The sequence below is a fragment of the Vidua macroura genome, chromosome 1 (genome assembly GCF_024509145.1).
Source record: "Vidua macroura isolate BioBank_ID:100142 chromosome 1, ASM2450914v1, whole genome shotgun sequence".
Lineage (NCBI taxonomy): Eukaryota > Metazoa > Chordata > Aves > Passeriformes > Viduidae > Vidua > Vidua macroura.
In genome coordinates, this window is record NC_071571.1 from 143,870,468 (window position 1) to 143,896,600 (window position 26,133).

Consider the following 26,133-nt stretch of genomic DNA (forward strand, 5'->3'; position numbering starts at 1 on the left):
GAATATCCCCTGGGTCTCTGCTCCAGTCTGCAGCCCCTCCTGTCCTCCTCCTCCTCCAACCCTCCTCAGGGTCTCTGTGTGCTGTTTATCCCTCCTCACCTCTTCACCTCTCTTCCTTTCTCCCACTGCCACCTTTGGCCTTTTCTGGAACCTGTTTTCCCCCGTGGTCCCAGCCTGGCCGAGGGGCTCAGCGGTGCCCTGCAGAGGGGCTGCTGGAGCTGGCTGGAGCCAGCTGTGTCCAGCTTAGGGCATCCCCAGCCTCTCCCCACAGAGGGCCCTGCAGCCCCACTGCAGACCCTCAGCATGGACCCAATACACTTGCTGTGCTGGCACACAAGTAAACTTTTGCGGTCATCCTTATCCAGAGCTCTGGAGTAGCCTTAGAAATGGAGTGTTAACAGTGGTTCTTTAGCTTGGGACCAGCTATTCCTCAACATCTCCAGAATGTTTTGCCATATGTCTCAGAAAAACTTTCCACGTTCTTTAATTCAGGAGTGGCAAATTTCTACGTCATGCTGGGTCACTCTAAGCACAGGTCCTGGTGTGGTCAGACTTGGCTAGGTAATGTGACTCGGATGGAAAGCCCTTCAGGGATCAGTCTAATGCAATTTAGCTCCTCTTGCTCCTTCAAGAGGAGAGTTAGAGGAAATCTTATTGTGGTCCACATCTTCCTCAGAAGGGGAAACAGAGGGGCAGGTGCTGATCTCCTCTCTGGTAACAAATGACAGGACCCAAGGGAGTGGCCTGAAGTTGTGTCAGAAGACATTTAGGTTGGATATTAGGAAAAGGTTCTTCACCAACAGGGTCACTGGGAGATGGAACAGGCTCCCCTAGGGAAGTGGTCACGGCACCAAGTCTGACAGAGATCAAGAAGCATTTGGAAAATGCTCTCAGGCACATGATGTGCTTCTTGGGATTGCCTTATCAGTACCATGAGTTGAACTTGATGATCCTTGTTGGTCCCTTCCAATTCAAGATATTCTATGGATCACCCTGCAAGTCAGGATGCTCCCATAAACAGCCACCTTATCTAAGCTGCTGCACACACCTTTGCAGAGCACATTTCAGTCATTTTGCCTTAGCTTCTGTACACTCTCTGTTCTTATTACAGATAAGAGAAATAACTCTCAGATCCCTGGCAGGAAGTATGGTTTTGGAAAGCGATTAGAATGGTCTGGCTGGGAGTAGTATTCTATGGCAAATGGCTCGCACCACCCTTATAAGTGGGGTTAGAAGGCTGCATGCATGCATTTCTGCTTTTCAGACTGGTAGAGTTAATTGATTGCCCACAGCTCTAGCCTAGAAAGCCAGACAGCTGGAACCATCAAGGACTCTTCTGCCTAAATTAATTGAGTAAATGAATTGAGCAATCAGACACAAAGGAGTGGGTGTGCAACAATTGCCTATCATTTGAAATGCAAGGAGCAAATAATTGATTGTGCAGTTATTGTACCACACAACATAGGTACACATTCCTTGTTCTTGCTTGCAATGTGGAAAAAAATAACTGCAAGACACAGATAACAATTCGTCTTCCCCTGTGTGGTAACAACATCAACAGTCATTATCCTAAACTCTTCCTTCAAAATATGCTGGGCACTTAAAAAAAAAAAAAAAGAATCCCTTGCCTGACTGACTGACTGGATTCTGCTTCAGTTGAATGACACCTAGCTTCTATTACTAGCTAGATGGACAATGGGTCAAGAGCAGCCCTGAGGGGAAGGAATTGGGGGTGCTGGTTGACAAGAAGTTCAAGGTGATCTGGCAATGTGCGCTTGCAACCCAGAAACCCAACAATATCCTGGGCTGAATCAAAAGAAGTGTGGCCAGCAGGTTGAGAGGGGTCTCATGAGAATTCACCTGAAGTACTGCATCCATCTCTGAGCCTCCAACATAAGAAGGATGTTGGACCTGCTGGAGTGAGTCAAGAGGAGGGTCACAAAGATGGTCAGAGCGCTGGAGCACCTCTCCTATAGAGACAGGAGAGTGCTGAGAGTGTTGGGGCTTTTCAGCCTGGAGAAGAGAATGCACCAGAGGACAGCTTTTGAGTACCTAAACGGGTCTTACAAGAGGTCTGGAGAGGCACTTGTTATAGAAAGGCACGTGGTGATAGAACAAGAGGTAATGGCTTTAAACTTAGAGAGGGTAAGGTTAGATACAAGGAAGAAATTCTTCACTCTTAGGGTTGAGAAAGATTGGCACAATTTCCCCAAGAAGCTGTGGATTCCCCATTTCCAGAAGTGTTCAAAGCGAGGCTGGATGGGGCTTTGAGCAACCTGATCTAGTGAAAACTGTCCCTGACCATGGCTAGGAGTTTGGAATGAGGCTCCATTCAATCCAAACTATTCTATAATTCATCACTGGGTTTTTATGTAGCAAAGTCAGATTAAAAAAAAGAGAGAACATAAGTAAAAACAAGAGAAGCAGAAAGAGTACTTGGTCATTCTCTGTGTGCTACCTGGTTATTTTTATAGGCTATATCTTAAATATATTGATACTGGCAGGTGAGGAAGCACAGCAAAGCAAAAAGAAGGTGATAATTATGGTTGCGGCAATTTGGCCATTGGGATTTGATGACTGGCATTATTGACAAAGGAGACTGCAAGGGTCCCTGTGGAAAGAGACAATGGAATTCACTGAATAAATAAGACATGCTAAGAAAAAGTTATGAGGCCATATATCTTGGTTTACAAACAAGAGCATCCAACTCAGCTCTCCTTAGACTCTTTCCACCAGCTTTAATCGAAGCTAGATGGAGACAAGGATATTTGTGCAGAGGTCAAGTTCTTTCTCATACATCATTTTTGTTTAAAAGTGGTTTCTTTCTGGAAAAACAGTACCTTAGGTTTCCAATAAACAGAATTTCTTTATTACACAGAAACAGTATTTCAGTTTCTAGTTAGAGAAAAAAAGAGATAAGTAGCCACTGAAATTATGTCAATTTGCACATAAAGAAATCATTTTCAAGGACAGCAGAACCTTATTCAGATGCTATAAAATTGCATCCTCTTACTCTTGCATTACTTCAGAAGAAAATAGAAGGATTAAGGAGGATTGAACAAACATCCAAACAGCTCTAACAGATCACCTTTCTGTCACTGAAAAGTTTAGATTTTGTTTTTTCCTATACAAATGCTGTTTCACCAAGCCAACCTTCAACCCTCAAAACTTAAAACATGAACAGAAATATTGGACAAAGTATAAGAAGGCTATTGTTATTCCCTAAGTATTGGACTCCAACACCCAGACAATGATACTTAGTTACAACCAGTAGATCAATTTATGATAAAGGTTGGGATTGAACGCTGCTCAGGGAAAGTCCATTTCAGTCACACTGTTTTCTTTCTCCTACTCACCTGCATCATGAGTGCTTCTATGTAGTGACACACAGACATTGAAAATAGCAAGGGGAAATGACCTGGCTATTATGGCAGAGAATTTAGGTGCAAGTTGATGTGGAAAAGAACAGGACAGTAATTTTGTGTAGGACAGAAAGAATTTCTGTTCTGTGGGCCTTGTCTAGACAGGTGGGATGGGAGGGATTTGATGGAAGAAATTTGATTTTAGATAGGAAACATCCAAGTCCTTATGTGAAGTTTGAGAACTTCAGCTCAAAGATTTCAGGAGCCTGGGGCTTAGGTTTGGTTATGGATTTCCTTCATTTGCATTTTCTTAAACTCTTTGATACTGGGCCAAACTTAAACAAGAACTCAAACATCCTTTGCCTTGCTAAGATTTCTTATGTATGTATGTGTTTTTCTTATGTTCTTATGTATGTTCACATATAGCTGTGGGACTTGTAACCTCAAAGATGTAAATGCCTGCGGGATGGGAAGGTCTCTGCCACAGGTGATGATCCAACATGGTTTGTCATCCACCACTGGGAGACAGTCTGGTATGAGACTGGAGCTGTTCTTGTTTTCCATAGTGCAAGAAGAAACTGCCCTGACCTCAAGTAAACAGAAAGGAAAATCACCTATTCCTCAAGACAAAGAGAGAAACTGAGTTTTCAAGCCAAATTTTGGAGTAAAAATGTGTTCACATTGCAATGTCCTGTCTCACAGAAGTACACACATGCTGATAACTCAGGGTGTCCTCTGGCCAGTTCAGCTTGCACAGTTGGAACCTTTGTTTTCAGTTTTCAGTCAAAAATAGAGTAAATATTTGCAAGAGAATCTTTCCCTAACAGGGACACTTTCAAAAGTACGTTTTCTGGGAAAGAGCTCTGCCATCAGCCTCTTTCATTGTACAGTCCTGCAAGCCCAGGGCAGGCAGGGACAGAGAAATAAATCAAGTGCTGTGAACCTGCATGTTCAGCCTTTACAGTAAACCATGTAGTAGTGGTTCAAACAGGAGAGTGCTGATAAGATGACCTGACTTCACAGAATTTTGAAGAGCAGCTCTTTGAACTTTGAAAGCCTCATTTGTAAAAGATACGATTTACAGTCCTAAAAAGGGCAGGAAAGAGTTGACAAACTGTTGTCACCTGGGGAAGACTTCCCGATAATTTTCCTTTCCGGTTCCAAGAACAGAGCATTTTAGAAACACAAGTGGACAATAACCTTTTGACTGAGTCTATTTCACTTTGATTCTAGTCAAATGGACATGTTAGGCTTTATTAAGTAAATTTTATGTACTTTAAAGATTAGGTCTTGATAGTAAAAGAACCTGCACTGTTGTCTCTGTTCAGATGCTATTAAAAAAGGAAAACATATCTAAGAACTTTTGTCACCAGCTTTGTCATTTGCTGGATAAAGCATTACTGCTTTTTGTCAGTATTCATATTTTACTTGCAGCCCCTGTATCAGGACCCTCTGTGATAAGTAGGGCTTATTAATGAAAGACAGTCCAGCCTGGATTCAGCTGACCTAAATTGCGACATTTACCTGAGAAATCTAATTTAGGACCAAAATCACTTGATACTTCTCCTATAAACAATGGGACACTATGTAGGATGCTTCAGACATTTGTCAGCCACTTGCCCTCTGGAGGTGATTCTCTGCCTTGGCTGTACATAAATAGTGCAGACACCTGAACGGCTGAAAGATAGGTACGATAAATCTGAGCTTTCCTTCTCATAGAAGGGAGTAGAGTAAAATAACAAAAGAGAAAAACTGTAGAAGATAGAATTTTTTTAACCCACTGTGTATACAAAGAGTATGAGCAACACAGCTTAGGTGATCTCCCCAAGGCCAGACAGCAGGAGACAGGCCCAGGTGTTGATCATGATATTTGAAAGCAGAATTTTACTTATGAAAAAAAGCTTACACCTCTGGCAGTGGCCTTAACAATAGAACTGGAAAATGCTTTAAAAAAAGAATTCATTCAATTGATTTATTTCCACTTTCAGAAAAACACTGAAAATTATTAAATCTTAATACTTTTCACTTTTTCCATGAAAGCTCTCAGGAATATTTTCTTATGTCCATAGGATACCAAGATGATCACATAAAAGCTAATGCTGAAGTTTGTTTCTCATCTGCTGCATGCAAGAGTTTTGGCCATACAAACAAAGCACCAAGACTCCAATAACCAGTCATGTCTCTGGAATGGAGCTGGAGTTGTGTGGTACATACACCTGCCCTAAAACATGACAAAACCCAAAAATCTTCAAAATTTCCATAATTATTGATTTCCCTTAAAAATAATTTATTTTCCTTTACTGAAGCTTTGAAGTGGAAAACTGTGTTGCAAATAACAGAAAGAAGTGCTCCATTTGGACACTGAAAATTTGGAGTGTATCAACATTTTTTTCTTTAACTGTTGTAGATTCTTTTGAACAATCTAACATCACAAGTTTTACTTCTGATTTTTTTTTCTTTTTCTGGGGTATAAATATGCACAAATAAAAGAATGATTAGAGCAGATCAGAGTAAAGATCTGTCTGATTCAGTGCACAATCCCATGACAAGGTCTATTTTTCACTTAAAAATGACAAGTAGATTGAACAAGAAAACTGAACAGCCAGAGACACAGTTGGCACAAGTAGCCTGTGCACAGCAAATGGATTGAAGTATTCATGCATAATATATGCAACAAACAGTTCCAAAGTTGTAAACAAATGCACAACAAATAGAGATAGAATTAAACTAATATAATTATTTGTTATAAATACTTTGACTGGTTCTCATGGATAAAATTTCTGTGCAATGAAGAGAAAGAAAATATCTGAATTATAGAAAACAGAATCCAATTCAGCATTTGACAGAGTTTGAAATTGTATCATAGTAAGAAGGAGAAGTTTACAGATAAGAAAAAAAAAAAAAAAGAAAATGTATTGCATGAGCAGTGGAGTATGAAAAGGATTTTGCCAGGGTACCCTATCTATCTTTAATGTCCACTTAAAAAAAAAACATATTTAAAAAAAATTACGGAGAGTAAAAAGAAGAGCCAGCAAAATCATGTGAAAATTACATAAAACATACTGCTGTGAGGCACTGAAAGAGCTGCACTTGCTTAGTTGCTTCCTCAAACAGAGCACAAGCAGTGAAAGCCTGACAGTGGAAAGCTTAACCAACAAGACACTCTTAAGAGAAAAGGCAGGTCTTTTATTTCTTGATTTTTGTATTCAATATGTGCATTAGTGAAACACAAATTAATTAACAGTGCAGAGTTGTGTAAGAAGCCATGCCAGATTTTCAGATATTTGTGAGGAAGACAGTATTTGTTGTCTTAATAAAAATAAAGTCTAAATAGTCTTCTCCTTGATCAAGACATTTGGAGATTCAGCAGTCAGGGTGCCTAGGAGCCTGGCAGAAAGAATTTTATGTGGACAAGGCCATTGTTTCTGCCTGGGAGAAGGCTTGTTACAGACTTTTGCTCCAGAGAGTTCACTGTACTGGAGTTTCTTCTACTTCTAAACAGGCTTTAGCCATAGGTGAGTTTGCAGTAAACAGCAGCTGATCACAGGGAACTTTGTTCTATGTTGACATCAAAAATACTCTTTGTGCCGGTGACCTAGAGAGCAAAGAACCCTCGAAGTGGCAAAACTGCCAGATCACTCCAGCACAGTCCATTAGAAAAAGCCATGTGCACGCAGAGTGTTCACCAGCTCCAATGGTCTGTTTGTCCTTGCAAGGCCAAACATATGTATTGCCCAAATAAACACAGTCCTTTGAAAACAAAAACAGTCAAGTCAGGCTACTCAGTACTCCATTAAACTACTCAGGAAAAGCATTCAGTTCCCTAGAAGCTGTGATGCTTCTTACCCATCCCACCTTCCCACCACTGCACCTCTCTGATGGGACTTGCCTTTGCCTTTCCCATGTCACATAAGATGCCCTTAGGAAAAGGCTGACAGTGTGGTTATTCCACACACACAATTGGAAAGGACAGTAATTAAAGTCATTTGTTCATTGGAAGAGAAAGGAGATAAAATAGATGAGAGAAGGGATGGGTCTCTGGGTCACAGTTAAGTTTAGGTCAGTGAATTAGGGAAAGGGAAATGAGAATTCATTTTCCAGACCCCATTCACATTCAGGTATTTAGTACAAAGAAGAACATGAGCAACTAAAGCCACTCTAAAGTCACATTAGATGAGGCTTAACCATGTGCTGAGAATGATCACCAGATTGTGACCATCAAGAGAGACCTGCAGGAAATACTTTGTGAGTTTTCTGGGTATCAGGCAAAGAAATCTCTGACTTATGAGGTTCTTAGGATGCCCTCCTTCAAATATCTATTCAAACAGCTCCTTGGGTTTTCACAGCAAAACCTCAGATTAGGCACCTGGAGGCTATAGACAATTCCAGGTTTGGTTGGAAAGAGTTCAACTGCCCTGAGTACCTGAATTTTAGATTTGGGTATTAAAAGTGGGAGGAAGGAGACAGCTGATCTTTGTAGAGCTCCAACATTTTCTATTGCAATCCCTCATTAAAGTATTGCATTAAAGAGTTTCAACCTTTCATTCTTATCATCTTATTGAATTGTCCTTCCATTCCATCACTCCATGGCTAATTTCCTAATCCCTTTAATTGTCTATTTTGCTCAACTATGATTGTTCACAATGCTTCACCTCCAATACAAAACCACCTGGATATACTTGTTCTTCCTCTTTGCTTTCAGTATAATTTCATTGTTCCCTTTCTTACTCTTTTCTGCAAAATATCCTTCTATGTCAACCTTCTGTATGACAAAAGCAATTTAAAAAGCAACTACAGCTGAAGCTAATATGTTCAAATTGTTTTGCTTGCAGTGGGAGTGCACCAATAGCATTCTCTTCCTACACACGTTCATTTACACAAGTAAGAAGTTATTCCTCAGCTGTGACATATCTGAAATCATAATGAAGTCACCTTGTGCAAGACAAGTGGTGCTGAACAGAAGGTTTTCCATTTTTTGTGATACCTCAAAGTTCTGACACTTGTGGCTATACAAAATAAATATTAAAATTTTTAAAATTGTTAATATGTGTTGCAAAACAAAAGTTACATTTAAAATTCCATGGTGAAATGTCATACTCCCTTTTGGATGTATCCAACCACCTCTGTTTGCACAATTATAACACAGCACAATTTTATCTTCTGGCTGGGTTTCACCTCTGTTTGCTTGCCAGAGCAGCAGGACTCCATGTTGCTCAGCAAAAATTCAGGCAGACAGAAGAAAAGATCCCAGCATATCGTGCAATAATTAAATTTTCCTGCCTCTCTGTTTCTTTTGTTCATCTATACATGCTCAACTGTTATCTCCAGATGCTATCCTGTAGAGGAGAAATAGCTATCTTATTCTTCTTTCCAGTAGGCAAGGAAAAGAACAGAACTGGTTTCCTCTGAAAAGAAATGTAACTTCTCTCACCTGAAGTGAGCCATCCATAATGCAGATGTCTACATCTGAGTGAGTTCCTAAGATCCTTTTATAAACAATGGGGAAAAAACTGGCAATTACAGAGTTTGAGGTTCTTCTTTTTTAGACATTTACCTGAATCACCCACTAATATCTGTATTTCCCTGGTGGTTGTGAAGGGGATTAATAATGGTAGATGGACTTTGTATTAGAAACATTTACAATGAGACAACATGGAATTGCTCAGTACAACAAGGCTTTCCTACTTGAACAAGAAAATATTAAGTAATAAATAGCAAAAATGAAATTCTGAATCCGTGTTAGATTCCGAACCTGTATAGTTGCTTTTACTGCTAGGACTGTAGGTTTCAGTTGTGCTCTTTCTTAGTTATAGATTCACAAAGTTGGAGATAAGTTTTAGATCCCCTTGCTGAATGCAATAGCTATTGACCATTTTCACTGGTTTGGCCACTCTGGAGGGATTAAAGTTGACTGCAGAAGCCAAATCCTATCAGGGTTTGCTGAGAATTCAGTAGTAGATTTAGAATAAAATAAAAAGTAGACTGCAGGTGAAGATGAACTTCTCAGGGTGATTTGAATAAATTAAATACCTGGAGGTCTCAGTCTCCTTAGTGATTTGCAAATGAAACCACTCTGATTATGGCTCTGAAAATACATCCAACTTCAGTTTTACATTTTGAAAAATGGCACATTAAAATTATTTGAAAATAATTTAATTGTCCTTAAGCTTTATTTAAGACAAATAAGTTAAAAATTAGGAGATGTAGTATTGGTCGGCACAGCCTGAAGGATTACTGTTTCTATCTAGGGAAAATACATATTGAAATCTAGAACAAGGTATCTATGAAACATGCCAAGTACTCAGTGAGTTGTTACTGCCATGATCTTCTTGAAAAATCTGTTGGGGACTTTCCTTGCCACTTCAAAAAGAAGTGAAGTACAGGGGATAACTATTAACCTGATTATTCTCATAGTGAGAATGTTGGCTACCCTCAGTCAGTTGCTTCCAAGATGATGAATATAGTGTCTATTTTCATCTTAAAGTCACCCTGAACTCCCACTTTTTCATTATGAGGCCTGTAAGTCTCTCTTGAGGAACAAACCAAATGAGAATCAAGTTTGGTTAAGAGGCCTCGGGCTCAATGTTGCAAAATTTCCTCTTCAAAATCCAGAATTGTTTAGAGCTCAATGGGCAATGGTCATTAACACCATATCTAAAGGAAATAATTATGTACATGCATTGCAGTTCCTTACCAGTAGCATACCTGTACTGCAGGCTTCAGGCTTTGCAGTCAACAGGTACAATTAAAGCCAGCACTGCATCATTAAGAGGGACCACAGATTACCAGAGGCCTGAGCTTTAGCCCAGACTGATCTGCCATCCTGACTGAGTCACCTCATCCCTCTTATCTTCACCTTTTCATGTCTTCAGACTGTGAACACTAAGGCAGAAAAGGGCTATAGAACCTGCTGGAAGAATCCACCCATATTTTGGGTTGCTGATTAACATGTACATTTCTTGGGAGTGGGCCAGAAGCAGTCTATAAGATTAAGCAATTTTTCTGGTAGCAGCAGTCTTCTTTCTGGCCATTCCAGGATGCTGTAGCTTCTACCTGATATGCCAGGGACACCTCTGGACATAGGAAGGCTACAGAGGCTACAGGACTGTAGGACATGGTTACAAAAGCTACTAAACATTTTTATAACATGTGTAAGGCTAATATATATATATATGTATGTATATATAATATGTATATATATATATGTATATATGTATGTAGGTATATATGTACGTATATATACATATATATTTAAATATATATATAAATATATATATATGAAGTATAATATATGATTCTATGCAGTTATTTATTCATCTTAACAAAACTGTGTAAACATAATTAAATAACTTATAACTTCTTATGTTTAACATTCTGACATTGAAGGAACTGAGGAACTGTTTTGGAGGTACTGAAGTAAAATGAAAAATAGAAATTACTCTTTTCAGTTGTGTAGCATTTTGCTTTTATCAAAATCAACAGATTCCCATGACTTTTTATTTTTTGAAGAGTTGAGAACATTTTGTTCAATTCTGGTCTTGAAATCTTCTTTTCTTCTCAGGCAATTTTTTCCTAGAAGCATGATGTCCCTTTTGCCTGGTTTCTCTGTGCAGATAAGCCACTAGACAAATATTAGCTAATTATTTTTGCCTAAGTCCTGTTCCATCACAAGCGTTGGAAGGGCAAAGAACACTTTTTCCTTCAGCACAATGGATCTGGCAGGACATCATTATCCTGGATAGAAATATCAAGTGAACTTGTAGCATTACAAAGCAAATTCACCATCAACACATTCTGTTAAGCTGACAAGAGAAATTCTGTGCAGCTACACTGCTCTGATGGTATTTGTCTGTTTAATCTTTTTTGATAGTTGCCTGCGAACATAAACAGAAAAGGAGAGAGGTCATCTTGGATCTACAGGAAGAAAGAGAGCTCAAATGCAATCTGTGGCTGTTGAAATGGGTTGTTCTTTGGTTACTTGAAACAAACATTTAAACCTCTGGATAAAGAGATCTATACTGTGTGATAAACACAGGCAGCAGCTTCACCAGAGGTGTATTTTCTTTCCCCTTATTTAATACTCAGTAAAAATGTTGTACATACACACGTGTATGTGAACATGCTGAATTCTGTGCATTTTGAAAGCATGTTGGTGTGTGGCTAACAGGTCACTCAGACTTCTGAGGGAGTTGTTTCTTCTTAACTCTCTTTATTTTCCTTTCCTTCCCTTTTTGATCATGGCTACAGGAGCAGATGTTGACAAATGATACATAAAAGGACAAAGTCTGAGACTTTTTGTTTATTATCCAGAACAAGTTACATTTCTAAACTCAGCTTAGAAAGTTCAGACTTAATCTGAACTAAAAATTCTCCACTTAAAAATGTTTCCCCAGAAAAATTAGGCAGGATAGTTTTAAAATAGGGCTAAGTTGGTCCAAATGATGATCTGTGTTGGGTCTCCTGCCCATGACCTGGGGTAGTGACCTGGTACTTCCCAGCACAGACTGGCTCAGCTCATCACTTCTGGCTGCTTCTGATGAAGCAGTCAGAAATGATGAACAGATGCAGTTTGGGAAGTCATGAAAATGATGTGAGGAACCATCACAAGGAAGAAAGACACAACACTGGCTTTTGTGAGAACATGATCAAGCCTTAAAGAGACCCAGTGAGTGAACCATAAACTATTGTTAAATATTATGGAAGAATTGGCATCTCCTTTACTGGGAAGGTCTAGAGTTAGGTCTGGTAATGGAACTATTCTCTCATCATTACAGAGGCTTATAATTCTCTAACACTGTTCCTAACCCTGGAAAAGATCAATTGCTGTACCTTTCACACAGTTTTATTTCATTAATAAGTACAGATGCTGCAATCTTGGCTCAGGTAATGTCACACAGATTAACTAAAGTACTGCCACACCTCCTGCAGCTTTAGGACCCAGTGGGAATTGCATTTTGGACCTGATCTGAGAAGACTGTTCAGCCTTCTGTATCACAAGAAGCACTAGAGAAAGCCAGATATAACAGGCTAAATGGAGAGAGAAAAAAAGTAATTTTGCTATGTGCAATGGCTTTCCTCATCACAGCATAAAAAATTAACTTTGTAAGACAATTTACTGGCTAAATTAAAAGTCTTTATTCCCCTGGTAGGTAACCCTTAAAGGATGAAATCCATTCTCCTTATCCAGTGCAGAATGGGAAAATGAGGCAAAGTTGTCATTTACTCTAGAGTTGTTTTTATCCATTTTTTTATCCGCTCCATGCATGGAGTCTGACTTGAAAGACAAAACAGTAGCATGAAGAATCACAAAGAGTTTTGACACCCTTTAGACAGGAATTCCTTGAGAAAACAATGCTGGAATTTATGAATTAAGAATTGTGGGGACTGTATGGCTGTAAAACCTAAAGCACTGGGGATTACATTTAGCCATATGTGTTAACATTCTCCTTGGAAAAACAAGAGAAAAAGAATTTAAGGGCACAGAGATGGGTTGCTATTATTATGTATAACACAAGAGTGAATTCACAGATGAATGTCTACTTAAATCTAATAAACCTGTATGACATACACTGATAGTTTGATTTTGTTGAGTTTGAAAGAAATGTACAGTCCTTACAATGTACAATGGTCTAGTAGATCCTAATGGCAGAAGAAGACAGAGACCCTGCCTGTGGTTAATGGCTTTCTCCGCTGGGAATCTAAGATTAAGAACTGCTAAACCTCTGCCCAACCAGGAGGGAGATGAATTGCAAGCAAAATAAGTTCCAAAGTTGTTTGCCTGGTGGGCTTAGGCTTCAAAATCTCAACTGGGAGCACACCTGGCAAGGAATTGTGAGAAATGTCAACTTTATTTGCCCTCTGTGGGTGCAATTATGCAGGCACTGTAGTGTGGATTTGAGTCTAATCTCAGATTTTAACTCTTCTCCTGATCTGTTTGGATACATAAGCACACACTCCATGTGGATATAAGCCAAGGTCAAGAGTGCAGTAGAGCAAAAGCCAAGAGGAGAAACCTGGCAAGATTAAGCATAGAGGTCAAAGTGGACCAGGAGACCTTCTCCTTGGCTCTTCTCAAGAGCCACAGTGAAGGGCCTGAGTCTGGGCTGCAGGGTCAGAATCAGTTGCTGGGGAGACTGGCCAACAGTAATTTCACATATCTATTGGACACGCTGTGTTCTCTTGCACTGCTAAATAAGTGTGGTCTTGCTGATACAAGTCCTAAGTGCAACATTTAGTGTGGGTTTACCAAGGGCAAATCAAGCCTGACTGACTTGACTGCCTCCAGGGATGAAATGTGTTGTTTTGATAATGAACACATATTGGATAAAGTATACTTGATTTCACTAGGACTTCTGACTCATCTCCAAAATCTTCTCATCTGGAAGCTGAGGATTTATAGTCCACCAGAAGTCATGAAAGCTGCCTGGACTGTTGATCTCAAAGGCTACCAATCAATATCTTGATTGGTAGCCATCAAGCAGCTGTTGGCCAGTAACAAACTGTGTCAATGATCTGAACAATACAATAGAATAAATCCTCAGCAATTTTGAAGATGCTGGGAAATTAGGAGTGGTTGACACACTGAAAAGCAGAGCCTCACACAAGCTAGTCCTTGTTAAACCTGAAGACAGGATAACAAAAAATGTTATGAATATCAATGAAGTGTAAATTCTGCACTTGGCTGAGCCAGCTCCAGGCATCCAAACAACACTGGCTGCTGGGGAGAAGCCCTCTGAAAAGCACAAGTAGACAACAGGCTGAATAGGAGCCAACAGAAAGCTCTCCCTGTAACTAAGACAAACCACATCCTGAGCAGTAATAGGAGAAGTGTGTCCAGCAGATCAAATTGCAATCCACCTCTGCACACCTGGAATACTGTGTTCCACTGTGGATGCCCCCACTCCCAAATTAAGAGATGCAGACCCAGCAGAAAGATACCAAAACGGTCCAGAAGATACATAACATAACATCTATCTTTTGACATAACAAAAAGCAAGAAGCTTTTTTATCTAATGAAGGGGAGACAATGAAGTGAATAATGTTCACAAGATGTGGCTGGGGAGGTTCAGTTTGGACATAAGGAAAGGCTTTACTAGGAGGGTAATAGTGGAGGAGGTGCCCAGAGATGCTGCAAAATCACCATCCATGGGAATTTTCACAACTTGCCTAGACAAAGCCACAGCTGACAGCAGGTGTTGGCAGTAGTCCTGTATAAGAGGAGGCTGATCTCAATTAGCTCCGATCAGTTTCTCTGTAATTCTGTAAAACCTATCATAATTTCTCATTCATTTCATGCTGCAATAATTGCTAATAAAGAAAACTCACTGATTAGTGAGTTTATTTTGCTATTTATAGAAAATATTATTACCGTATTTGTCTAGCTTTCTATTGTCTAATGGTTGTTTAAGCCATTTATTTTGCTCTTCTGCATACTTCCAGTTCAACTGATAAGTGTATCTGGCTATATTTATCAAAGGCTGTGGCTGTATTACAGCCTCATTCACTTGACATGGTTATGTTTCACATGAGACAGCCCCTCTTGGTCCTGATGACTCATTGTCATTGAAGATATTTCTGTTCAAATTACTTAAGCCATTTCACATGGTTACTTTATGAGCTTTCATGTCTTCTCATCAACCATCATGTACAGCTTTTGTTTTCATATGTATTACGAGTCATACACGGGGTCCCCCTTTGAACAGAAATCTCATTAGCAGGGAGAAAAACAGGCCACGGAAATATAAAATAGAAGAAATAGAAAGGCAAAGAAACAAAGCCACACATATGGCAGTCTGCTGCTATTTCATGGTGTGTGAGCTCTCTCTCCACAAGGCCTTGTAACCCCTGATGATGCTGATGGGAAGTAACTGCTACACTTCTCCCCTGTGTTGGCTTTCCCTCAGCATAGGTTGAGGTTTCATGTAGAGTCTGTTACAAGAGCTGGGATTCTCTGGGAGGCAAAGAGTAAAACTCATTATAAAATGTGAGGCATTGACTTGAGTACTGAAGCACTTATTAATGACCTGATTCAGACTGAAAGAATCTCTCCAACAAAGGAGGCTCTTCTGCCAGTGAAGCACAATTTGAGACTCATAGCTTGTATACACAGGGAAAATTACCAGCATAATTATGCCAGTATAATTATACTAGTTTAGCTATGCCAGTAAAATTCTCTCTCTGTGGACACTGCTGTCCCTGTAAAAAAAATACTTATTTTCTATGGTGCTCATCTCTATATAATTTAAATCAGGGCATTTATCTTGAGATAAGAAGAGAATGGGAAGTTTGACTGGCGGGATATACTGGGACAGCTACACCAGTATAGTTAGCCATTTCCATACAGGCAGCTTTCAGTTGTTCACAAGAGTGTGAGATTGTGTCTTCTTGATGAAAGCCCTGGGTTTAAGTGTTTTCACATTGCTTCATCTACTGAAGTCAGAATAAATAATTATAAAAGAGAATCAGCTCAGTAATAGGATCTGATAAGCATATATCTCTGCTCAGCAAATTGCTGTGCTTGCCTCATTAGGATTAACCACCCTGCAGACAAAGAAGCCAAGTCGCAGCTTCTAAGGATGTAGTGCCAGATGGAAGTTCCTATTCAAAAAATATCTCAGGAGATGTCTCGGCATCTGTTACTGAAGAATGTTATGGGTAAAACCTTAAGAACCAGCCCAAAAAAAGGACAAACAGATGCTGGTGAAGCTTTTGTGAGGGTCTCACAAAGAAATTCTAGAAGTTCATGGTTTTTAGCTGAGCTGTTGCATCTCAAAAATATGCATTATACAGACCAATAGGCTGATGAAGATCCTTTTACCTGGATCTTCATGAGAAAAGCCTTCAAATTATTGCCATTAAAGCTTTGGCTCAACACTTGCCTGTGGTTAGTCATAGAGACTCGCAGCTCTTTAAAGTCAATCACGTTAAGAATTTTATTAGGAACTGGGAATCATTCCTGCAGTGCATGAAAGAAATAAGAAGGAAGGACACTTACCACTGGGCTTTCCCTTGCTGCTTTTGCAAAAATCATACCAACACAAGCCTGAAGGTCTCATAAGCTCCACCATTCCATGTTTTCATCACTGCCCCAGCTGGAACAATTTTGAGCAGAGACTTGTGAGAAATGTCAACTCTATTTGCCATTTGTGTGCACCTGTGCAGACACCATAGTGTAGCTTTGAGGCTAACCTGAAGTCCTCTCTTCGTTGGATAGCACACACTCAGGTATGGACTTCAGCCAAGGTCTGGAGTACAGTAGAGCAGGAGCCAAGAGGAAGACCATGGCAGGACTGAGCAGAGCAGGCAGCAGAGCATTAGGAGGCACATTTCCTCAGGACTTCTCAAGGGTCCCAGTGAGGACTCTGAGGCTGGGATGCAGCGGGGAGAACATCCATCAAAGCAGCAGGGAAAAGAGCAGCCCATGGGATAGAACATAGTTGAAGTTACTCTTAGATTAATCCTGTGTGTAAGAGAAAGCCTGTGAGAAAGGAAAGAATGAAATCCAAGGCAGTGAAAGTGCTACCAAAAAGTATCTCCAGTTTTTGTGAAGTGGTATGCTTGGTCTACAGATAAGAGGTTTGATAGACCTTGCTCAAAGGCCTGGCCAACTAAGAAGGGCACACTCAGATTAAACTGGTCTGAATTTAATAAAATATCACACTTTCTTCAACATTAGCCATGACAGGCCTGACCCACAGCAGTGACCACCAGTTTCCCAGGAGATTCCCATGGATGTCAACTCTCAGGACATGCTAAATTCATCAGAAGATGAGGAATCCCTACTTCCTTATGTAATTCATGATCCAAAACTCTGTTCAGGATTGCTCAGCCACTAGATGTCCCTGCATACTACAGGGCAAAGCAGAGAGGATGAGCTCCAGGCCACTGCCAAAGAATAATCTGGAGAGCAAGCAGCATGGAAGCCCCCCTATTTGTGTGCCAGTTCTCTGCCCAGGTGGAGGTAGCAACGCAACGATTTTCACTTGCTGATAGGCTGTGTAGTTGTGACCATACCTCAAGGAACATGCTCCTTTCATGTCCAGGCTTGAATTACTGAGCTCCAGCATGGGAATAGTCACAGAAAAATGGGAAGAGAAATCCTTTTCTCTTAAATCTCTGAAGAGGCAAATCTGACTCCAGTTTCTCTAAAAGAAGTTTTTCTAAACTAACCAGTTTCACTGTTCTAGCAGGCTGACCAAGAGCTGAAGGAAATTTGACAGCAAAAGCTCTTATCTACTCTTTTTGTTGGATAGGTCATAAAAGGACAGCAAATGTTCCCTCAGACCCTTTCCCTGTGTTATTTCTGCCATGTGTACTCACATGCACTGTTCTAACAATATTCTTGTGTTCAGGACGTGTATTTAGCGCATCAGCACTTCGGAGCATGTAAGGTCAAGGGCCATAAAAATAGGTTGTGCAAATCTGATGGGGTCTGCAACAAATGCCAGGCTCTGATCTGACTGCATAGGTAGAAATCAATAGATGAGGAATGTGTTTGAGTGGCTGCAGAAATCTTTTATCTTTTGCCTGGCAAACAACCATTTTGGCTTGTGAGTACAGGACCTGTACCATCACACAAGTGCTGGGGACACACAAACACACAAAGTTAGAGGGGAAAATATTAGAAGTCTTCCCTTTTTTCCTGAGAAACACAAAAACAGGCACAACTATAGATGTCAGCTTGGAAATGCCCTTTCAAAGAGCATAATTTTTAGAAGATGAAAGACAGATGTGTCAAACTGGGCAACCATGAAAGGGAAACTATATAAATCACACTTTTGACAAGCTTACCCATGAGATCTCTACCTTTTTCCTATTTTACTTTCCTAATCCCAGCTCACTTACAAGCAAGTAAGGCAGCAGCCAATGGGTCTGATCTGAAAACAATGATGCACTGCATCTGCAAACAAGAGTTCTCTGGTGGTATTAGGACCACCACAATATTTCATAGAAAGCCTTACATTTTTATATGAAGAGCTGGTACTTTAGAGGATACTTCCAATAGTATATCTTATTACTCATCAGTGACTCAGTTTGATAATGTAAAGTCAGTGAGAGAAGTTGCTAGCATTCCTTTGTGTTATAATCATTAAAGAGCAACCGCCAGTTCCCACACTTTCAACTTCTGCAAAATTATTACTCTTTGCCCTTTACCACATCTGTGTTTGCATAACCAAGTGGTGTTCAGCTTGTCAACACCTCTTTATGTTTTACCTTCCTCCCTCCAGGGCTTTGTTTATGTGTCATCAGAGCAAATCCACTTCTGAGGATTAGAACCTCCTTTTCCATAGCATACAAAAGGGATCGATAATTGCCATATTAATTCTCAAGCATGAGCTCTGAAGGAATGAAAAAGACCTGTACAATGAAATCCAATTTTAGGAGAAACAGTTTGGCTGATTGCCTCACACCCTGCACTGTGAGGGTTCCTTTTTGGTAATGTTCAATGTCAGGTGAAACCACCCAGTATGTAGGCAGGCAGGAAGAAGGTACTAGTGCTTGACCTCTGGCCAGGGTCACTGCAAGTCCACCACTTCCCTTACCTCTGGTAGCACATATGTTGCAGTGCCAGTGGGCTCAGGTCACAGGGTGTAGGAATGTGCCACCACTCCTTGCCAGAAAATTTGGGCCACATCTGTCTTTGGTAGAATTTGGGTGCTTAGAACCATGCTCATCACCTCCTTTGCACCCAAGTTCTTGTACTTTCTTTTCCCACTGACATGTGTCAACAGCTCTCCCTCTTTGCCTTGCTTACATCTTCTGAATCACTTCACTTCTCACCCAGTAGGTGCAGAGAAAACAATGAATTTAGGACATCTGTGAACACAGCCTCTAGGTTCAAAACGATGGCCTGTACCAGTATTCAGGACCATATGGTATTGAAGGTGGTGAAAAATCAATTCAGCCTCTTGTGCTCAGAGTTGTGCTCAACCTTTTCTCCTACTAGGAACAGTCAGGTTTGCTTTACTAAGCATCTAAATTGTTGCAGCTCTGAGGCAGACAATGAGGCTCTGCATGCTACCTCAGAGAGGCTGGATTTATTAAATGTGCTCATACTGTGCCTAATACTGACAGCATTAAAAACAACATTTGCTATTCTGACTCCTGCATATGTCAGGACGTTAAAGACCAGACTCCAGAGCCTGTCCAGGCATATAGCTTTGCCTGCTGTTTCCCAGAACCTAGCCAGATGTCCACTCAGTGTCTTTCAGAAATGAATCACACCTATAAGTGTTCAGTAAACTCCCTGTATTGGCAATAAAGAGCAATAGGCTCCTCTGTTGAGCACCTAAATTGCCCACTGTCCATTTGGGGAATCCTAGATGCCCAGCTTAGGTGGCATGAGACACCCTGATGGATAGGGTAACTGCTGCCATTATCATACTTACATTTGATGTCCACAAAAGCAGTTTGAACATGAATTTTATCCCTTATGCAAATTGTAGCAGCTTGTTCAAGCACTGAAACTTCTGCATTCAGTTCTTAGTAAATAAATTCAGGAAAGTTGGGATGGTTTCCTTGAACATCAGACTCTGAAATACCTTTTAGGGAAAACTTCCTTTGACAGCTAAACTACAGTAGCTGTAGTTTGCCTGTTTCAACAACAGGTAGACATTTTCTGGTTTAAATGCTATTCCAGCTCCTCTCTAAATTTCCTTTTTTGATGTTACATAGGACATTTGCATAAAGCCGAGGAACTCAGCCAAATACTTCTCTTACCACTTCAAAGTTACTGACCTCCAAGAAGCTGGACTGGTGTAAATGAGGGAAGAATCTGATGCAATGGGTTCAGTGTAATTATATATCCACTGTCCAATACCACCAGGTAGCTGCAGTTGTGTCTGGCCAAGCCCAAGGTGAGTTTGGACTCAGCACCATGCTAACACTGTCAGACATCTTCTGGATCACAGCTGATTCATGCCCTGCTACTTAGAAACATAGCCAGGACTTGCTTTCATCGGTCTACAGCAGACTCCAGTAGATAGTTCCTAAAGATGGATCTTAGACAATATTTTCATACAAAAGAAGTCATGCTACTTTTCTTACATTTTTGCATCCAAGCTGTGGGGAATCCTATTTACTGTTTCATTCATGATATTACCTATGGTTGTAGTCTAGCTGGAAGTTGAAGTAAATGCAGAAAACATGAGATTTACAGAACAAAACTGTCCAGAAGTGGCGGTTATATTCTGTAAATTAGGAAAACCTCTTTGTTCAGTAATCAGGAGAATAGGCAAGAGACTGAAGCAATTGTGTTTCTCCACATTCCTTAAGACTGTTCATCCTGATTAATGTCTCGTAATTGTCACACAAGCAACATTTTGAGTTTTTGAAACAGGAGAGGCTAGTTGGGCTATCTCTCTTTTTAGTAAATGCCCAGGTCACTGCGCCATAGGTAAGCTGTGACATGTGGACTGAGTCTGAAATGCTGAGTCGTTAATGTATTTTGTAGAAGAAAGTAAATTGAATACAAAATTCCTTTAGCTGGGCAACAATAACAGGATTTCACAGGACTGTACCATTTGGGTATACAGCATTCCTTGGGTTCCATTACTCTGTGCCCCCAGCAATCAGCCTTTAATTCTGATCTGTGAGCATACTCAGATTGATCTTAATTAATCTGATTCATACTACATTAATGCTCAATTCATCAGTGCATTTCTATATGTATAATAATACTAATAGTAGATATGGACTTAAATTTGGAATAGACCTCAGTTTATGATACAGACTGCATACTAGAAGGCCAAAGGTGAAAACTGGGACTGAATATGCCAGCCTTGACAAAAATTTAAATCCACATTTTGGAAACACATGTTCAAGAATGGTAGGTTTAGGGATGGGGATATTACTGACATTATTCACATTCTGATATAGAACATCCATTCTGATCTGCATTTATTTTAAACTAAATTGAGATAAAATTCTGTGCATGAGAAAATTGATCAAGTCCATAAGGCTATGTGATTTTTTTAGACTACAATAAACATTGGTGACTCCAAAATCTTCTCATGGACTGTGAGCCTGGAAAGTCAGAATTGTGGCCAATTGCTCATTTTGTCTGAGATTGCTTGGATTGATCTCTGAAGCTTTGGGTCAGAGACATTTTTGGCCAATAGCTCTTCACCACAGTTGCAGATCTGACCACACTGTATATCTGTGCTTGAATGTGTTCAAATTTCATAAGTAAATTTCAGTTAGGACAAACCCATATTCTTTGGCAATTAATAGATATTAAATTACTGCAACCTGGTTTTTTTTTTTTTCCCTGTTAGTTTAATGGTTGATTCCAACAAATAGATTCATCTATTAATTAACTGCAAATAAATTATTTCACTTTTCCATAGCTTCTTTGCATTCTACCAGGCTCTCTATATCCTGTCATTTCAGGATGTGACCTTGATGTGCCATAGCATATATAATTCATAGAGACACTATCAGCTGTACTATACAAAAATAAGGATCTGGGAAAAGGAGAGCTCATACTTTGATGATATGTAATTATTTCAGATAGCAAACTGCTGCAGGCAAAGTCTGATATACTTCCATTAACCATGGGCAGTCATACCCATTCTTGAGGGAAAACATACAGTCTAGTGGCTGGAGGAGTGGACTTACTTTGGTTTTGATCTCTCTATTGACAGTGACCTCATGCAACCCTTTTGAATTTACTTGATAACTGTGAGCAAAAGGCAGAGAATTATTAAGCCATCTTTCAAGGACCATTAGCAGGCTTGACTCATTTATTTCAATATTGCCTGTAAGGTTTTGGAATATCACAAAGCAACACATAACAACAATAGGGAAGTGAGGGAGCAGAAAGTGTATCATTGCTCCACAAAGAAGGATAAGTTAGGAGCTGACATTAACACTGGTTGTTCTCTCATCCATAGCTCTTGCTGCTCCTAATGACATCCTGAAGTCTCAAAGTTAGGTATGTTCTTTGTCAATCTGAATTTCTACCTGTTGGCAGCTGATGACCATTTGTTTTCATGACAAAATTTGCCTTTTCTTGAAAAGTTTATTTTTGAGGATTTTGTTGTTCTCATCTCTGGCTTATTTTGTGTTTTGCTGTTGCTTTGGTTTTGGAGCAGGGTTTTTGTTTGTGCATTTGTGGTTTTTTAAATTAAGAACAATAGTATCAGTTCCTCCTTATCACTACTCAAAATGCCTTATCTGCTGTGTGACATTTGCTCATTTTACAGCCACATCACAACAGTTACACCTAATTAGCCCATGATTGACTAGTGCACACTATTTTGTTCTCTGTCATTTTCAATAGATGCAAACAAAGTTTATAATGGAAATTGTTGTGATTATTCACTAAGCACATGACCTTGCACCTCATGTAGTTACACACATCCATTTCTATTAGCTCACTCATCAAAATTCTCCCTTGCCTTCCATATTCTGATTCTCTGCTGTATTGATGATGCCTCTCAGCTTTGTGTCAACAGCTAATTTAATTTACCATGTTCTTCCTGTTTATGTTAAGGTCACTAATGAAAAATTTGGCAACGTGTGTCTAGAGCAATCCCTGATGTTTTGTATTAGTACCCTCTTCTGACAGGGTCAGTTGATAAATTCATAGAAAATTGAGGTCAGGAGAGACTTCTAGAGGTCCATTAGTTCCTTGTTCAAAGCAGCACTGATAGCAAATCTGGATCAGGTTGCTCAACCCATCAAATCCCTTTTCAAGATGTCAGCAGTTGTTTCATTTCTGTCTAATTTCTTGGAAAAACCTGCATTTTTTAAAGTTCCATTTTTTTGGTCACCTTTTTCTATATTAAAAACAGTTCTCATTTGGCAGTATATTTAGATGTTTACCAAAATAAACAATCATAGGTCTGTGCTGCTTCATTTCTCTGGAGGTCAAGTATTTTTATTGACTTCCCTTTTGCTACTAATTCTGAATATCTAAAATGGGACTTTGGACTATCCAATGGTATGGAGGTCTCTTTCATATTTCCATTTTCTCTAGAGATTATAAGAATTCAAGAAATGGAAAAGATGGGCCTTTGAGATCTCAAATTACTCTTAATTTCTTCCCTCAATCAAATCATGTGACATAAAATTGCAATTTTAATTTCTATATTAATTATTGTTCTATCTCCTTCCTACAGTGCTACAGTCATATGATCTGTCCTTAAATGAAATTTCCTGTTGCCACACAGGAGGTTTCCTATTCTTGAGATTCTTTTTAAGTCAGCTGGAACCTACTAGGAACTTAACAGTGTTATCCAAATACATAATTTTTCAGACTTCCCTGAAGTTCAGTGTTTTGGCAGAATCTCAGGTACCTATTTTGGCAATACAGGATTATTTCAGAGAAAATACCCACGCTGAAAAAAGGGGGGAAAAGAGCCTTTCTGACCACTATGCAACAGAGTCAGTGGACAATAAAGTTTCTAGTTTGGACTCTGGTTCCTGCTGACCACTGGAGCATTTGTCAGTGCATCAGGCCAGTTCTTCCACTAGGGTAAACCTCCACAGCAGATAAAGTTTATGCCTATCAGCAGCCAAACAAAGGTGCCACTAAATGAAGGCCAAACTATAATTGCTGTGCGCAGCTAGTGAGAGTTCAGACAGCTTGAAAGAACAGCAATGAGACCAGAAGACTTTCATCTTTATGTCACTGATGCAACTAAATGTAAAATAAATCAGTGATGATCAAAGTCTTCTGAAAATGCCTCATAGGAAACTGGTGGTGCAAGCTGCACTGTTTTACTTGAAGATATAAGGGCAAAGTTACAGTGGCAGAACCTGGTCAGATTTAATCCTACTTGGTGACATCAGGAGTAGGGTTTTTTAAGATAAAGATCATAAACTACATGCAAAGCAGGAATAATAGTGTATATTAAATGGAATGAGAACATGGCTTTCTCCTCTTAGATGTTTAGCCCAAATTTTTAAGAAATGTAGCTTGAACTTGACATCAAATGAAGATTTTATGGGTCATTCATAAAACTCCCATTTTCTAGTATTATCCTTATTGATGTTAGAGTTCTGCTTTTGGGAGTCCAATGCCAGCCTTTTGGATTTCCATTTTTCTGAGAGCTGCGCAGTGCATCACAATCCCTTGGAGCCACCAGAGCCAGCAGAGGTGGTTAATGCCCAAATTCCACCGCAGTACAAATTTAGAAGGAGCTGAGAATTGAGAGAAACAGGAATTTTGACTCTGCCATGGGGCTGGGGCAGAGCCGAAATATTTCCCAGCACAGGGGTAGGAGGTAAGCTCGTTCCTGCTTGCTAAATCATCTGCTTGCTTAATGCCAAAACCAGGCAGGCAGACAAAGCACTACAAAAATGGTAGAAAGTAATATGGAAAAAAACGCTACAAATGTGATAAAAATTACCTGTAACTGGGTGCAATCACAGACATGGAGACAATGGAGCATTTGATCAGACAGTATTCTTGTCTAAATAGCAAGCATCCAGGAAACAGAATTAGGTTACTGTCTTCTCATGTCTTGAGGTATCCGTGCACCAACAGGAACAAAATGGGATCCCTGAATCTCTTTAGCCATCAGGCAGGAGCGAAAGTTCATTCGAACACTGGGACTTGGGGTAAGCAAACAGGTACAACGTCAAACTATGTCAAACATTTCTTCAATGGATATTTTGTTCTAAATCAAAGCATACTGCCAACTAATAAGGTAAACACAATATAGTTCAGTTAGGAAGTAGGTTAAAGCAGCTGTTCATTTACTTTCTCAGTGTCAAGAACAGGAACTCGGCAAGTTCCTTGAACTCAGCATTCTCTTTTCTTTCAGCTTTATATACATGCCTTCACAATCTCCTGCTACATTTTTTTCCCCCTACATACTGCAGGCAATAACTATGAAACTCTTTAATTTAACAGTATGTTCTTTGTCCTGCAATTGTTCCTGTTTTGCAACCACATAGATTATATGTACAGGCCTGTAGGAATAGTCAAACAGTTAATAAGGGTAGGGTTTGGCATGCTTCACTATGTACAAATTCTACAATCAAGTCCTGACAGGAAAGCTCTGTATCTTCTGTGGTTCCCAGTCCTGACTGAAATATGCAAAATATCACTACTGGGAATGATATCTATTTCCCAGAAAGCTGCAATACCAGTTTTTTCTTATCAATGCATCATTGAAACGTATTTTGTTTACAGTTTACACCATTTATTTTCCCAGGCATATTAGGTTTTCAGTAGTGATCCATTGCTCATTGTGCCTGTCAAAGGTACAGAGGTGCTATTTCAAATGTCATTACACTCTTAATGCAGTATAAATGAAAGAACTAAGGAGAGACCTGTACAAGATAACCGTATTAACCCCTGAGGTTCAATGTCCATTCACATGATTCCTTGGATCTTATGGTTTTGTCTTCAGCCCCTTTACCTGGGGGTAGTGTACAACCTTCAGGCAGGCAGAAATGCACTGTGCAACAAGCACTGTAGCACAGGGGTACCACAGTCAGGATGAGAAGGAGAAGGTGTGCTCTGCAGAACAAATGTGCAAACTTAATTGCGGGTCCTGCTGATGAGATGAGAGAACAAGAGTGAAATCCAATATGTTCCTCTAGAGGTATGTCAAGAGCAGCAGAAATACAAAAAGGAAAACACAGTAAACAAAAACCACTTTATTTGTATCTAATAAAGTAAACAGTCATCAGTATGAACACCTACAGAGCCCAGATCTGGAAGGTAAGGAAGTAATATCTTTGCATAATTTCTTTATAGTCAAGAAAGGTATTTAAAACCCTTAATGTGGGCCTGGGCCTTGAACCTGGAGACTTA

General features: G+C 39.8%; 1 long non-coding RNA gene across 1 annotated transcript in view; it reads right to left on the minus strand.

Moving 5' to 3' along the window:
• Window positions 1-17,545, minus strand: part of LOC128818771 (uncharacterized) — a 61,754-nt gene extending 44,209 nt beyond the window's left edge. Inside the window, exons 1-2 of the long non-coding RNA XR_008440548.1 lie at window positions 17,376-17,545; window positions 16,357-16,821 (exon numbers count right to left, since the gene is read on the minus strand). This is a non-coding gene — a long non-coding RNA (uncharacterized LOC128818771). The remainder of the gene's footprint in view (window positions 1-16,356; window positions 16,822-17,375) is intronic.
• Window positions 17,546-26,133: the final 8,588 nt, after the last annotated feature.